The 16406-nt window shown below is 37.1% G+C and overlaps 3 non-coding genes across 3 annotated transcripts; all 3 read left to right on the forward strand.

Annotated features, from left to right (window-relative positions):
- The first annotated feature begins 1850 nt into the window (after nt 1-1850).
- Nucleotides 1851-1959, forward strand: trnal-caa (transfer RNA leucine (anticodon CAA)). The gene is made up of 2 exons: nt 1851-1888; nt 1914-1959. It is a non-coding gene; the product is annotated as a tRNA-Leu (tRNA).
- Nucleotides 1960-8578: 6619 nt separating this feature from the next.
- trnal-uaa (transfer RNA leucine (anticodon UAA)) lies at nt 8579-8687 on the forward strand. The gene is made up of 2 exons: nt 8579-8616; nt 8642-8687. It is a non-coding gene; the product is annotated as a tRNA-Leu (tRNA).
- Nucleotides 8688-12761: 4074 nt separating this feature from the next.
- Nucleotides 12762-12870, forward strand: trnal-caa (transfer RNA leucine (anticodon CAA)). Its single transcript has 2 exons — nt 12762-12799; nt 12825-12870. It is a non-coding gene; the product is annotated as a tRNA-Leu (tRNA).
- The last annotated feature ends 3536 nt before the right edge of the window (nt 12871-16406 follow it).

The raw sequence follows: 16406 nt of genomic DNA on the forward strand, positions 1-16406 counted from the left end.
TCAGGGTAAACTGGTGACACTGCATGAAAATCATACTCTGTCAAAGGCCTAAGCGCCCATCGTGGGGCTTGAACCCACGACCCTGAGAATTAGGGTCTCATGCTCTACCGACTGAGCTAGTCGGGCATTTGAAAATCTTGACAAGTTTGACAACGTGAGGTGACACTGTTTTGCCATACAGGGTTTGTTGCCCTGGTCCTTCAGATACAATAAATTACTGTAACTCAGTAACAATAAAAGAGCTTATGAAGTTGAACACCAATCTTCTAAAGATCCAAAGTGTTTTGGGAATGGGTAGAACTTGAATGAAAACAATTGCTTTTGATTGGGCAACTTCATTTCAGACATTTGACCAAACTTACAACTTAGCGATTGTATTCATTATCACAGCCAGCAGTCTTACTTGGGATAACTGGTTCTACAAGATCAAAGAAATAGCAAAGGACAACTTCAGAGGGTAGGTCACAATTCAACCTCTGCAACTTTATTATACCATTCCAATCTTCAGTCAAGATGGCCGAGCGGTCAAAGACGCCAGATTCAAGCATTGCTTTCATTCCAATGTGGGGATTCTGATCTCCAGTAGGAGGCCTGGGTTCAAATCCCACTCCTGACACATTCATTGACTAGTAAGAAAGATTTATGATTAATTTTATCTCAAGAATAAAGATCTCTGGACGCTATCAGGAGCAATTTATTCAAAGATGGGTGGGTGTATCTTTGGTGTACAGATCTGCAGAAAGACATATGTTGGTCTTTTTCTAAATTTTTTAGAAAAGTGCTTTTCTGTTAACAATGTTGTTATCTAACATAAAAAAACTTAAAAATAACTACTGTGCCACTCATTTGAAGATTTGTGCGCTTATGTGACAAACTTTTTTACAGTGTCATCAACCAATGAATGAATGAATGAAAGAATCTATCATCTATCTATCTATCTATCTATCTATCTATCTATCTATCTATCTATCTATCTATCTATCTATCTATCTATCTATCTATCTATCTATCTATCTATCTATCTATCTATCATCTATCTATCTATCTGACTGTTTTACTCTGTTTCTGTCTGTAATCATTTTGTAGCCTGACTAGCTCAGCCGGTAGAGCATGAGACTTTTAATCTCAGGGTCATGAGTTCAAGTCCCATGTTAGGCATAGATTCTAAAGGCAACATCTGTTTATTCATGTGTAATCTTTCTACTAGTTCTTTTGTGAGAAGAATTTCAGGTGCTGGCATAAGAATTTGGGACTTTATTTGTGTTTTTTCTTAGTGTTGTCTGATCTTAAAACTTCCCCCAATCGATGGCAACAATTTCTGTTTTTCAAGCAAACGCATTTTGAGTCAGGGTAAACTGGTGACACTGCATGAAAACATACTCTGTCAAAGGCCTAAGCACCCAACGTGGGGCTTGAACCCACGACCCTGAGATTAAGAGTATCATGCTCTACCGACTGAGCTAGTCGGGCATTTGACAATCTTGACAAGTTTGACAACGTGAGGTGACACTGTTTTGCCATACAGGATTTGTTGCCCTGGTCCTTCAGATACAACAAATTACTGTAACTCAGTAACAATAAAATAACTTTTGAAGTTGAACACCAATCTTCTAAAGATCCAAAGTGTTTTGGGAATGGGTAGAACTTGAATGAAAACAATTGCTTTGATTGGGCAACTTCATTTCAGACATTTGACCAAACTTACAACTTATCGATTGTATTCATTATCACAGCCAGCAGTCTTACTTGGGATAAGTGGTTCTACAAGGTCAATGAAATAGCAAAGGACAACTTCAGAGGGTAGGTAACAATTCAACCTCTGCAACTTTATTATACCACTCCAATCTTCTGTCAAGATGGCCGAGCGGTCAAAGGCGCCAGACTCAAGCATTGCTTCCATTCCAATGTGGGGATTCTGGTCTCCAGTAGGAGGCGTGGGTTCAAATCCCACTCTTGACACATTCATTAACTAGAAACAAAGGTGTATGATTAATTTTATCTCAAGAATAAAGATCTCTGGATGCTATCAAGAGCAATTTATTCAAAGATGGGTGTGTGTAACTTTGGTGTACAGATCTGCAGAAAGACATATGTTGGTCTTTTTCTAAATTTTTTAGAAAAGTGCTTTTCTGTTAACAATGTTGTTATCTAAAATAAAAAAACTTAAAAATAACTACTGTGCCACTCATTTGAAGATTTGTGCACTTATGTGACAAACTTTTTTACAGTGTCATCAACCAATGAATGAATGAATGAAAGAATCTATCTATCTATCTATCTATCTATCTATCTATCTATCTATCTATCTATCTATCTATCTATCTATCTATCTATCTATCTATCTATCTATCTATCTATCTATCTATCTATCATCTATCTATATATCTGACCATTTTACTCTGTTTCTGTCTGTAATCATTCTGTAGCCTGACTAGCTCAGCCGGTAGAGCATGAGACTTTTAATCTCAGGATCATGGTTCAAGTCCCATGTTAGGCATAGATTCTACAGGCAACATCTGTCTATTCATGTGTAATATTTCTACTAGTTCTTTTGAGAGAAGAATTGCAGGTGCTGGCATAAGAATTTGGGACTTAATTTGAGTTTTTTCTTAAGTGTTGTCTGAGCTTAAAACTTCCCCCAATCTATGGCAACAATTTCTGTTTTTCAAGCAAACGCATTTTGATTCAGGGTAAACTGGTGACACTGCATGAAAACATACTCTGTCAAAGGACTAAGCGCCCAACGTGGGGCTCGAGCCCACGACCCTTAGATTAAGAGTCTCATGCTCTACCGACTGAGCTAGTAGGGCATTTGACAATCTTGACAAGTTTGAGAACGTGAGGTGACACTGTTTTGCCATACAGGGTTTGTTGCCCTTGTCCTTCAGATACAATAAATTACTGTAACTCAGTAACAGTAAAAGAGCTTTTGAAGTTGAACAACAATCTTCTAAAGATCCAAAGTGTTTTGGGAATGGGTAGAACTTGAATGAAAACAATTGCTTTTGATTGGGCAACTTCATTTCAGACATTTGACCAAACTTACAACTTATCGATTGTATTCATTATCACAGCCAGCAGTCTTACTTGGGATAAGTGGTTCTACAAGGTCAATGAAATAGCAAAGGACAACTTCAGAGGGTAGGTCACAATTCAACCTCTGCAACTTTATTATACCACTCCAATCTTCAGTCAAGATGGCTGAGCGGTCAAAGGCGCCAGACTCAAGCATTGCTTCCATTCCAATATGGGGATTCTCGTCTCCAGTAGGAGGCGTGGGTTCAAATTCCACTCTTGACACATTCATTAACTAGTAACAAAGATTTATGATTAATTTTATCTCAAGAATAAAGATCTCTGGACGCTATCAGGAGATATTTATTCAAAGATGGGTGGGTGTATCTTTGGTGTACAGATCTGCAGAAAGATATATGTTGGTCTTTTTCTAAATTTTTTAGAAAAGTGCTTTTCTGTTAACAATGTTGTTATCTAACATAAAAAAACTTAAAAATAACTACTGTGCCACTCATTTGAAGATTTGTGCGCTTATGTGACAAACTTTTTTACAGTGTCATCAACCAATGAATGAATGAAAGAAAGAATCTATCTATCTATCTATCTATCTATCTATCTATCTATCTATCTATCTATCTATCTATCTATCTATCTATCTATCTATCATCTATCTATCTATCTATCTATCTATCTATCTATCTATCTATCATCTATCTATCTATCTGACTATTTTACTCTGTTTCTGTCTGTAATCATTTTGTAGCCTGACTAGCTCAGCCGCTAGAGCATGAGAATTTTAATCTCAGGGTCATGGGTTCAAGTCCCATGTTAGGCATAGATTCTAAAGGCAACATCTGTTTATTCATGTGTAATCTTTCTACTAGTTCTTTTGTGAGAAGAATTGCAGGTGCTGGCATAAGAATTTGGGACTTTATTTGCGTTTTTTCTTAGTGTTGTCTGAGCTTAAAACTTCCCCCAATCGATGGCAACAATTTCTGTTTTTCAAGCAAACACATTTTGATTCAGGGTAAACTGGTGACAATGCATGAAAATCATACTCTGTCAAAGGCCTAAGCGCCCATCGTGGGGCTTGAACCCACGACCCTGAGAATAAGAGTCTCATGCTCTACCGACTGAGCTAGTCGGGCATTTGAAAATCTTGACAAGTTTGACAACGTGAGGTGACACTGTTTTGCCATACAGGGTTTGTTGCACTGGTCCTTCAGATACAATAAATTACTGTAACTCAGTAACAATAAAAGAGCTTATGAAGTTGAACACCAATCTTCTAAAGATCCAAAGTGTTTTGGGAATGGGTAGAACTTGAATGAAAACAATTGCTTTTGATTGGGCAACTTCATTTCAGACATTTGACAAACCTACAACTTAGCGATTGTATTCATTATCACAGCCAGCAGTCTTACTTGGGATAACTGGTTCTACAAGATCAAAGAAATAGCAAAGGACAACTTCAGAGGGTAGGTCACAATTCAACCTCTGCAACTTTATTATACCACTCCAATCTTCAGTCAAGATGGCCGAGCGGTCAAAGACGCCAGACTCAAGCATTGCTTTCATTCCAATGTGGGGATTCTGATCTCCAGTAGGAGGCCTGGGTTCAAATCCCACTCCTGACACATTCATTGACTAGTAAGAAAGATTTATGATTAATTTTATCTCAAGAATAAAGATCTCTGGACGCTATCAGGAGCAATTTATTCAAAGTTGGGTGGGTGTATCTTTGGTTTACAGATCTGCAGAAAGACATATGTTGGTCTTTTTCTAAATTTTTTAGAAAAGTGCTTTTCTGTTAACAATGTTGTTATCTAACATAAAAAAACTTAAAAATAACTACTGTGCCACTCATTTGAAGATTTGTGCGCTTATGTGACAAACTTTTTTACAGTGTCATCAACCAATGAATGAATGAATGAAAGAATCTATCTATCTATCTATCTATCTATCTATCTATCTATCTATCTATCTATCTATCTATCTATCTATCTATCTATCTATCTATCTATCATCTATCTATCTATCTGACTGTTTTACTCTGTTTCTGTCTGTAATCATCTTGTAGCCTGACTAGCTCAGCCGGTAGAGCATGAGACTTTTAATCTCAGGGTCATGAGTTCAAGTCCCATGTTAGGCATAGATTCTAAAGGCAACATCTGTTTATTCATGTGTAATCTTTCTACTAGTTCTTTTGTGAGAAGAATTTCAGGTGCTGGCATAAGAATTTGGGACTTTATTTGCGTTTTTTCTTAGTGTTGTCTGATCTTAAAACTTCCCCCAATCTATGGCAACAATTTCTGTTTTTCAAGCAAACGCATTTTGATTCAGGCTAAACTGGTGACACTGCATGAAAACATACTCTGTCAAAGGACTAAGCGCCCAACGTGGGGCTCGAGCCCACGACCCTTAGATTAAGAGTCTCATGCTCTACCGACTGAGCTAGTAGGGCATTTGACAATCTTGACAAGTTTGAGAACGTGAGGTGACACTGTTTTGCCATACAGGGTTTGTTGCCCTTGTCCTTCAGATACAATAAATTACTGTAACTCAGTAACAGTAAAAGAGCTTTTGAAGTTGAACAACAATCTTCTAAAGATCCAAAGTGTTTTGGGAATGGGTAGAACTTGAATGAAAACAATTGCTTTTGATTGGGCAACTTCATTTCAGACATTTGACCAAACTTACAACTTATCGATTGTATTCATTATCACAGCCAGCAGTCTTACTTGGGATAAGTGGTTCTACAAGGTCAATGAAATAGCAAAGGACAACTTCAGAGGGTAGGTCACAATTCAACCTCTGCAACTTTATTATACCACTCCAATCTTCAGTCAAGATGGCTGAGCGGTCAAAGGCGCCAGACTCAAGCATTGCTTCCATTCCAATATGGGGATTCTCGTCTCCAGTAGGAGGCGTGGGTTCAAATTCCACTCTTGACACATTCATTAACTAGTAACAAAGATTTATGATTAATTTTATCTCAAGAATAAAGATCTCTGGACGCTATCAGGAGATATTTATTCAAAGATGGGTGGGTGTATCTTTGGTGTACAGATCTGCAGAAAGATATATGTTGGTCTTTTTCTAAATTTTTTAGAAAAGTGCTTTTCTGTTAACAATGTTGTTATCTAACATAAAAAAAACTTAAAAATAACTACTGTGCCACTCATTTGAAGATTTGTGCGCTTATGTGACAAACTTTTTTACAGTGTCATCAACGAATGAATGAATGAAAGAAAGAATCTATCTATCTATCTATCTATCTATCTATCTATCTATCTATCTATCTATCTATCTATCTATCTATCTATCTATCTATCTATCTATCTATCTATCTATCTATCTATCTATCTATCTATCTATCATCTATCTATCTATCTGACTATTTTACTCTGTTTCTGTCTGTAATCATTTTGTAGCCTGACTAGCTCAGCCGCTAGAGCATGAGAATTTTAATCTCAGGGTCATGGGTTCAAGTCCCATGTTAGGCATAGATTCTAAAGGAAACATCTGTTTATTCATGTGTAATCTTTCTACTAGTTCTTTTGTGAGAAGAATTGCAGGTGCTGGCATAAGAATTTGGGACTTTATTTGCGTTTTTTCTTAGTGTTGTCTGAGCTTAAAACTTCCCCCAATCGATGGCAACAATTTCTGTTTTTCAAGCAAACACATTTTGATTCAGGGTAAACTGGTGACAATGCATGAAAATCATACTCTGTCAAAGGCCTAAGCGCCCATCGTGGGGCTTGAACCCACGACCCTGAGAATAAGAGTCTCATGCTCTACCGACTGAGCTAGTCGGGCATTTGAAAATCTTGACAAGTTTGACAACGTGAGGTGACACTGTTTTGCCATACAGGGTTTGTTGCACTGGTCCTTCAGATACAATAAATTACTGTAACTCAGTAACAATAAAAGAGCTTATGAAGTTGAACACCAATCTTCTAAAGATCCAAAGTGTTTTGGGAATGGGTAGAACTTGAATGAAAACAATTGCTTTTGATTGGGCAACTTCATTTCAGACATTTGACCAAACTTACAACTTAGCGATTGTATTCATTATCACAGCCAGCAGTCTTACTTGGGATAACTGGTTCTACAAGATCAAATAAATAGCAAAGGACAACTTCAGAGGGTAGGTCACAATTCAACCTCTGCAACTTTATTATACCACTCCAATCTTCAGTCAAGATGGCCGAGCGGTCAAAGACGCCAGACTCAAGCATTGCTTTCATTCCAATGTGGGGATTCTGATCTCCAGTAGGAGGCCTGGGTTCAAATCCCACTCCTGACACATTCATTGACTAGTAAGAAAGATTTATGATTAATTTTATCTCAAGAATAAAGATCTCTGGACGCTATCAGGAGCAATTTATTCAAAGTTGGGTGGGTGTATCTTTGGTGTACAGATCTGCAGAAAGACATATGTTGGTCTTTTTCTAAATTTTTTAGAAAAGTGCTTTTCTGTTAACAATGTTGTTATCTAACATAAAAAAACTTAAAAATAACTACTGTGCCACTCATTTGAAGATTTGTGCGCTTATGTGACAAACTTTTTTACAGTGTCATCAACCAACGAATGAATGAATGAAAGAATCTATCATCTATCTATCTATCTATCTATCTATCTATCTATCTATCTATCTATCTATCTATCTATCTATCTATCTATCTATCTATCTATCTATCTATCTATCTATCTATCTATCTATCTATCTATCTATCTATCATCTATCTATCTATCTGACTGTTTTACTCTGTTTCTGTCTGTAATCATTTTGTAGCCTGACTAGCTCAGCCGGTAGAGCATGAGACTTTTAATCTCAGGGTCATGAGTTCAAGTCCCATGTTAGGCATAGATTCTAAAGGCAACATCTGTTTATTCATGTGTAATCTTTCTACTAGTTCTTTTGTGAGAAGAATTTCAGGTGCTGGCATAAGAATTTGGGACTTTATTTGCGTTTTTTCTTAGTGTTGTCTGATCTTAAAACTTCCCCCAATCGATGGCAACAATTTCTGTTTTTCAAGCAAACGCATTTTGAGTCAGGGTAAACTGGTGACACTGCATGAAAACATACTCTGTCAAAGGCCTAAGCGCCCAACGTGGGGCTTGAACCCACGACCCTGAGATTAAGAGTATCATGCTCTACCGACTGAGCTAGTCGGGCATTTGACAATCTTGACAAGTTTGACAACGTGAGGTGACACTGTTTTGCCATACAGGATTTGTTGCCCTGGTCCTTCAGATACAACAAATTACTGTAACTCAGTAACAATAAAATAGCTTTTGAAGTTGAACACCAATCTTCTAAAGATCCAAAGTGTTTTGGGAATGGGTAGAACTTGAATGAAAACAATTGCTTTGATTGGGCAACTTCATTTCAGACATTTGACCAAACTTACAACTTATCGATTGTATTCATTATCACAGCCAGCAGTCTTACTTGGGATAAGTGGTTCTACAAGGTCAATGAAATAGCAAAGGACAACTTCAGAGGGTAGGTAACAATTCAACCTCTGCAACTTTATTATACCACTCCAATCTTCTGTCAAGATGGCCGAGCGGTCAAAGGCGCCAGACTTAAGCATTGCTTCCATTCCATTGTGGGGATTCTGGGCTCCAGTAGGAGGCGTGGGTTCAAATCCCACTCTTGACACATTCATTAACTAGAAACAAAGGTGTATGATTAATTTTATCTCAAGAATAAAGATCTCTGGATGCTATCAAGAGCAATTTATTCAAAGATGGGTGTGTGTAACTTTGGTGTACAGATCTGCAGAAAGACATATGTTGGTCTTTTTCTAAATTTTTTAGAAAAGTGCTTTTCTGTTAACAATGTTGTTATCTAAAATAAAAAAACTTAAAAATAACTACTGTGCCACTCATTTGAAGATTTGTGCACTTATGTGACAAACTTTTTTACAGTGTCATCAACCAATGAATGAATGAATGAAAGAATCTATCTATCTATCTATCTATCTATCTATCTATCTATCTACCTATCTATCTATCTATCTATCTATCTATCTATCTATCTATCTATCTATCATCTATCTATCTATCTATCTATCTATCTATCTATCTATCTATCTATCTATCTATCTATCTATCTATCTATCTATCTATCTATCTATCTATCTATATCTATCTATCTATCATCTATCTATCTATCTGACCATTTTACTCTGTTTCTGTCTGTAATCATTTTGTAGCCTGACTAGCTCAGCCGGTAGAGCATGACACTTTTAATCTCAGGATCATGGTTCAAGTCCCATGTTAGGCATAGATTCTACAGGCAACATCTGTCTATTCATGTGTAATATTTCTACTAGTTCTTTTGAGAGAAGAATTGCAGGTGCTGGCATAAGAATTTGGGACTTAATTTGAGTTTTTTCTTAAGTGTTGTCTGAGCTTAAAACTTCCCCCAATCTATGGCAACAATTTCTGTTTTTCAAGCAAACGCATTTTGATTCAGGGTAAACTGGTGACACTGCATGAAAACATACTCTGTCAAAGGACTAAGCGCCCAACGTGGGGCTCGAACCCACGACCCTTAGATTAAGAGTCTCATGCTCTACCGACTGAGCTAGTAGGGCATTTGACAATCTTGACAAGTTTGACAACGTGAGGTGACACTGTTTTGCCATACGGGGTTTGTTGCCCTTGTCCTTCAGATACAATAAATTACTGTAACTCAGTAACAGTAAAAGAGCTTTTGAAGTTGAACACCAATCTTCTAAAGATCCAAAGTGTTTTGGGAATGGGTAGAACTTGAATGAAAACAATTGCTTTTGATTGGGCAACTTCATTTCAGACATTTGACCAAACTTACAACTTATCGATTGTATTCATTATCACAGCCAGCAGTCTTACTTGGGATAAGTGGTTCTACAAGGTCAATGAAATAGCAAAGGACAACTTCAGAGGGTAGGTCACAATTCAACCTCTGCAACTTTATTATACCACTCCAATCTTCAGTCAAGATGGCCGAGCGGTCAAAGGCGCCAGACTCAAGCATTGCTTCCATTCCAATATGGGGATTCTCGTCTCCAGTAGGAGGCGTGGGTTCAAATTCCACTCTTGACACATTCATTAACTAGTAACAAAGATTTATGATTAATTTTATCTCAAGAATAAAGATCTCTGGACGCTATCAGGAGATATTTATTCAAAGATGGGTGGGTGTATCTTTGGTGTACAGATCTGCAGAAAGATATATGTTGGTCTTTTTCTAAATTTTTTAGAAAAGTGCTTTTCTGTTAACAATGTTGTTATCTAACATAAAAAAAACTTAAAAATAACTACTGTGCCACTCATTTGAAGATTTGTGCGCTTATGTGACAAACTTTTTTACAGTGTCATCAACCAATGAATGAATGAAAGAAAGAATCTATCTATATATCATCTATCTATCTATCTTTCTATCTATCTATCTATCTATCTATCTATCTATCTATCTATCATCTATCTATCTATCTATCTATCTATCTATCTATCTATCTATCTATCTATCTATCTATCTATCTATCTATCTATCTATCTATCTATCTATCTATCTATCTATCTAGCTATCTATCTGACTATTTTACTCTGTTTCTGTCTGTGATCATTTTGTAGCCTGACTAGCTCAGCCGGTAGAGCATGAGACTTTTTATCTCAGGGTCATGGGTTCAAGTCCCATGTTAGGCATAGATTCTAAAGGCAAAATCTGTGTATTCATGTGTAATCTTTCTACTAGTTCTTTTGTGAGAAGAATTGCAGGTGCTGGCATAAGAATTTGGGACTTTATTTGCGTTTTTTCTTAGTGTTGTCTGAGCTTAAAACTTCCCCCAATCGATGGCAACAATTTCTGTTTTTCAAGCAAACACATTTTGATTCAGGGTAAACTGGTGACACTGCATGAAAATCATACTCTGTCAAAGGCCTAAGCGCCCATCGTGGGGCTTGAACCCACGACCCTGAGAATTAGGGTCTCATGCTCTACCGACTGAGCTAGTCGGGCATTTGAAAATCTTGACAAGTTTGACAACGTGAGGTGACACTGTTTTGCCATACAGGGTTTGTTGCCCTGGTCCTTCAGATACAATAAATTACTGTAACTCAGTAACAATAAAAGAGCTTATGAAGTTGAACACCAATCTTCTAAAGATCCAAAGTGTTTTGGGAATGGGTAGAACTTGAATGAAAACAATTGCTTTTGATTGGGCAACTTCATTTCAGACATTTGACCAAACTTACAACTTAGCGATTGTATTCATTATCACAGCCAGCAGTCTTACTTGGGATAACTGGTTCTACAAGATCAAAGAAATAGCAAAGGACAACTTCAGAGGGTAGGTCACAATTCAACCTCTGCAACTTTATTATACCATTCCAATCTTCAGTCAAGATGGCCGAGCGGTCAAAGACGCCAGATTCAAGCATTGCTTTCATTCCAATGTGGGGATTCTGATCTCCAGTAGGAGGCCTGGGTTCAAATCCCACTCCTGACACATTCATTGACTAGTAAGAAAGATTTATGATTAATTTTATCTCAAGAATAAAGATCTCTGGACGCTATCAGGAGCAATTTATTCAAAGATGGGTGGGTGTATCTTTGGTGTACAGATCTGCAGAAAGACATATGTTGGTCTTTTTCTAAATTTTTTAGAAAAGTGCTTTTCTGTTAACAATGTTGTTATCTAACATAAAAAAACTTAAAAATAACTACTGTGCCACTCATTTGAAGATTTGTGCGCTTATGTGACAAACTTTTTTACAGTGTCATCAACCAATGAATGAATGAATGAAAGAATCTATCATCTATCTATCTATCTATCTATCTATCTATCTATCTATCTATCTATCTATCTATCTATCTATCTATCTATCTATCTATCTATCTATCTATCTATCTATCTATCTATCTATCATCTATCTATCTATCTGACTGTTTTACTCTGTTTCTGTCTGTAATCATTTTGTAGCCTGACTAGCTCAGCCGGTAGAGCATGAGACTTTTAATCTCAGGGTCATGAGTTCAAGTCCCATGTTAGGCATAGATTCTAAAGGCAACATCTGTTTATTCATGTGTAATCTTTCTACTAGTTCTTTTGTGAGAAGAATTTCAGGTGCTGGCATAAGAATTTGGGACTTTATTTGTGTTTTTTCTTAGTGTTGTCTGATCTTAAAACTTCCCCCAATCGATGGCAACAATTTCTGTTTTTCAAGCAAACGCATTTTGAGTCAGGGTAAACTGGTGACACTGCATGAAAACATACTCTGTCAAAGGCCTAAGCACCCAACGTGGGGCTTGAACCCACGACCCTGAGATTAAGAGTATCATGCTCTACCGACTGAGCTAGTCGGGCATTTGACAATCTTGACAAGTTTGACAACGTGAGGTGACACTGTTTTGCCATACAGGATTTGTTGCCCTGGTCCTTCAGATACAACAAATTACTGTAACTCAGTAACAATAAAATAACTTTTGAAGTTGAACACCAATCTTCTAAAGATCCAAAGTGTTTTGGGAATGGGTAGAACTTGAATGAAAACAATTGCTTTGATTGGGCAACTTCATTTCAGACATTTGACCAAACTTACAACTTATCGATTGTATTCATTATCACAGCCAGCAGTCTTACTTGGGATAAGTGGTTCTACAAGGTCAATGAAATAGCAAAGGACAACTTCAGAGGGTAGGTAACAATTCAACCTCTGCAACTTTATTATACCACTCCAATCTTCTGTCAAGATGGCCGAGCGGTCAAAGGCGCCAGACTCAAGCATTGCTTCCATTCCAATGTGGGGATTCTGGTCTCCAGTAGGAGGCGTGGGTTCAAATCCCACTCTTGACACATTCATTAACTAGAAACAAAGGTGTATGATTAATTTTATCTCAAGAATAAAGATCTCTGGATGCTATCAAGAGCAATTTATTCAAAGATGGGTGTGTGTAACTTTGGTGTACAGATCTGCAGAAAGACATATGTTGGTCTTTTTCTAAATTTTTTAGAAAAGTGCTTTTCTGTTAACAATGTTGTTATCTAAAATAAAAAAACTTAAAAATAACTACTGTGCCACTCATTTGAAGATTTGTGCACTTATGTGACAAACTTTTTTACAGTGTCATCAACCAATGAATGAATGAATGAAAGAATCTATCTATCTATCTATCTATCTATCTATCTATCTATCTATCTATCTATCTATCTATCTATCTATCTATCTATCTATCTATCTATCTATCTATCTATCTATCTATCTATCATCTATCTATATATCTGACCATTTTACTCTGTTTCTGTCTGTAATCATTCTGTAGCCTGACTAGCTCAGCCGGTAGAGCATGAGACTTTTAATCTCAGGATCATGGTTCAAGTCCCATGTTAGGCATAGATTCTACAGGCAACATCTGTCTATTCATGTGTAATATTTCTACTAGTTCTTTTGAGAGAAGAATTGCAGGTGCTGGCATAAGAATTTGGGACTTAATTTGAGTTTTTTCTTAAGTGTTGTCTGAGCTTAAAACTTCCCCCAATCTATGGCAACAATTTCTGTTTTTCAAGCAAACGCATTTTGATTCAGGGTAAACTGGTGACACTGCATGAAAACATACTCTGTCAAAGGACTAAGCGCCCAACGTGGGGCTCGAGCCCACGACCCTTAGATTAAGAGTCTCATGCTCTACCGACTGAGCTAGTAGGGCATTTGACAATCTTGACAAGTTTGAGAACGTGAGGTGACACTGTTTTGCCATACAGGGTTTGTTGCCCTTGTCCTTCAGATACAATAAATTACTGTAACTCAGTAACAGTAAAAGAGCTTTTGAAGTTGAACAACAATCTTCTAAAGATCCAAAGTGTTTTGGGAATGGGTAGAACTTGAATGAAAACAATTGCTTTTGATTGGGCAACTTCATTTCAGACATTTGACCAAACTTACAACTTATCGATTGTATTCATTATCACAGCCAGCAGTCTTACTTGGGATAAGTGGTTCTACAAGGTCAATGAAATAGCAAAGGACAACTTCAGAGGGTAGGTCACAATTCAACCTCTGCAACTTTATTATACCACTCCAATCTTCAGTCAAGATGGCTGAGCGGTCAAAGGCGCCAGACTCAAGCATTGCTTCCATTCCAATATGGGGATTCTCGTCTCCAGTAGGAGGCGTGGGTTCAAATTCCACTCTTGACACATTCATTAACTAGTAACAAAGATTTATGATTAATTTTATCTCAAGAATAAAGATCTCTGGACGCTATCAGGAGATATTTATTCAAAGATGGGTGGGTGTATCTTTGGTGTACAGATCTGCAGAAAGATATATGTTGGTCTTTTTCTAAATTTTTTAGAAAAGTGCTTTTCTGTTAACAATGTTGTTATCTAACATAAAAAAAACTTAAAAATAACTACTGTGCCACTCATTTGAAGATTTGTGCGCTTATGTGACAAACTTTTTTACAGTGTCATCAACCAATGAATGAATGAAAGAAAGAATCTATCTATCTATCTATCTATCTATCTATCTATCTATCTATCTATCTATCTATCTATCTATCTATCTATCTATCTATCTATCTATCTATCATCTATCTATCTATCTATCTATCTATCTATCTATCTATCTATCTATCATCTATCTATCTATCTGACTATTTTACTCTGTTTCTGTCTGTAATCATTTTGTAGCCTGACTAGCTCAGCCGCTAGAGCATGAGAATTTTAATCTCAGGGTCATGGGTTCAAGTCCCATGTTAGGCATAGATTCTAAAGGCAACATCTGTTTATTCATGTGTAATCTTTCTACTAGTTCTTTTGTGAGAAGAATTGCAGGTGCTGGCATAAGAATTTGGGACTTTATTTGCGTTTTTTCTTAGTGTTGTCTGAGCTTAAAACTTCCCCCAATCGATGGCAACAATTTCTGTTTTTCAAGCAAACACATTTTGATTCAGGGTAAACTGGTGACAATGCATGAAAATCATACTCTGTCAAAGGCCTAAGCGCCCATCGTGGGGCTTGAACCCACGACCCTGAGAATAAGAGTCTCATGCTCTACCGACTGAGCTAGTCGGGCATTTGAAAATCTTGACAAGTTTGACAACGTGAGGTGACACTGTTTTGCCATACAGGGTTTGTTGCACTGGTCCTTCAGATACAATAAATTACTGTAACTCAGTAACAATAAAAGAGCTTATGAAGTTGAACACCAATCTTCTAAAGATCCAAAGTGTTTTGGGAATGGGTAGAACTTGAATGAAAACAATTGCTTTTGATTGGGCAACTTCATTTCAGACATTTGACAAACCTACAACTTAGCGATTGTATTCATTATCACAGCCAGCAGTCTTACTTGGGATAACTGGTTCTACAAGATCAAAGAAATAGCAAAGGACAACTTCAGAGGGTAGGTCACAATTCAACCTCTGCAACTTTATTATACCACTCCAATCTTCAGTCAAGATGGCCGAGCGGTCAAAGACGCCAGACTCAAGCATTGCTTTCATTCCAATGTGGGGATTCTGATCTCCAGTAGGAGGCCTGGGTTCAAATCCCACTCCTGACACATTCATTGACTAGTAAGAAAGATTTATGATTAATTTTATCTCAAGAATAAAGATCTCTGGACGCTATCAGGAGCAATTTATTCAAAGTTGGGTGGGTGTATCTTTGGTTTACAGATCTGCAGAAAGACATATGTTGGTCTTTTTCTAAATTTTTTAGAAAAGTGCTTTTCTGTTAACAATGTTGTTATCTAACATAAAAAAACTTAAAAATAACTACTGTGCCACTCATTTGAAGATTTGTGCGCTTATGTGACAAACTTTTTTACAGTGTCATCAACCAATGAATGAATGAATGAAAGAATCTATCTATCTATCTATCTATCTATCTATCTATCTATCTATCTATCTATCTATCTATCTATCTATCTATCATCTATCTATCTATCTGACTGTTTTACTCTGTTTCTGTCTGTAATCATCTTGTAGCCTGACTAGCTCAGCCGGTAGAGCATGAGACTTTTAATCTCAGGGTCATGAGTTCAAGTCCCATGTTAGGCATAGATTCTAAAGGCAACATCTGTTTATTCATGTGTAATCTTTCTACTAGTTCTTTTGTGAGAAGAATTTCAGGTGCTGGCATAAGAATTTGGGACTTTATTTGCGTTTTTTCTTAGTGTTGTCTGATCTTAAAACTTCCCCCAATCTATGGCAACAATTTCTGTTTTTCAAGCAAACGCATTTTGATTCAGGCTAAACTGGTGACACTGCATGAAAACATACTCTGTCAAAGGACTAAGCGCCCAACGTGGGGCTCGAGCCCACGACCCTTAGATTAAGAGTCTCATGCTCTACCGACTGAGCTAGTAGGGCATTTGACAATCTTGA

The sequence above is a fragment of the Nothobranchius furzeri genome, chromosome 7 (genome assembly GCF_043380555.1).
Source record: "Nothobranchius furzeri strain GRZ-AD chromosome 7, NfurGRZ-RIMD1, whole genome shotgun sequence".
NCBI classification, from domain to species: Eukaryota; Metazoa; Chordata; class Actinopteri; order Cyprinodontiformes; family Nothobranchiidae; genus Nothobranchius; species Nothobranchius furzeri.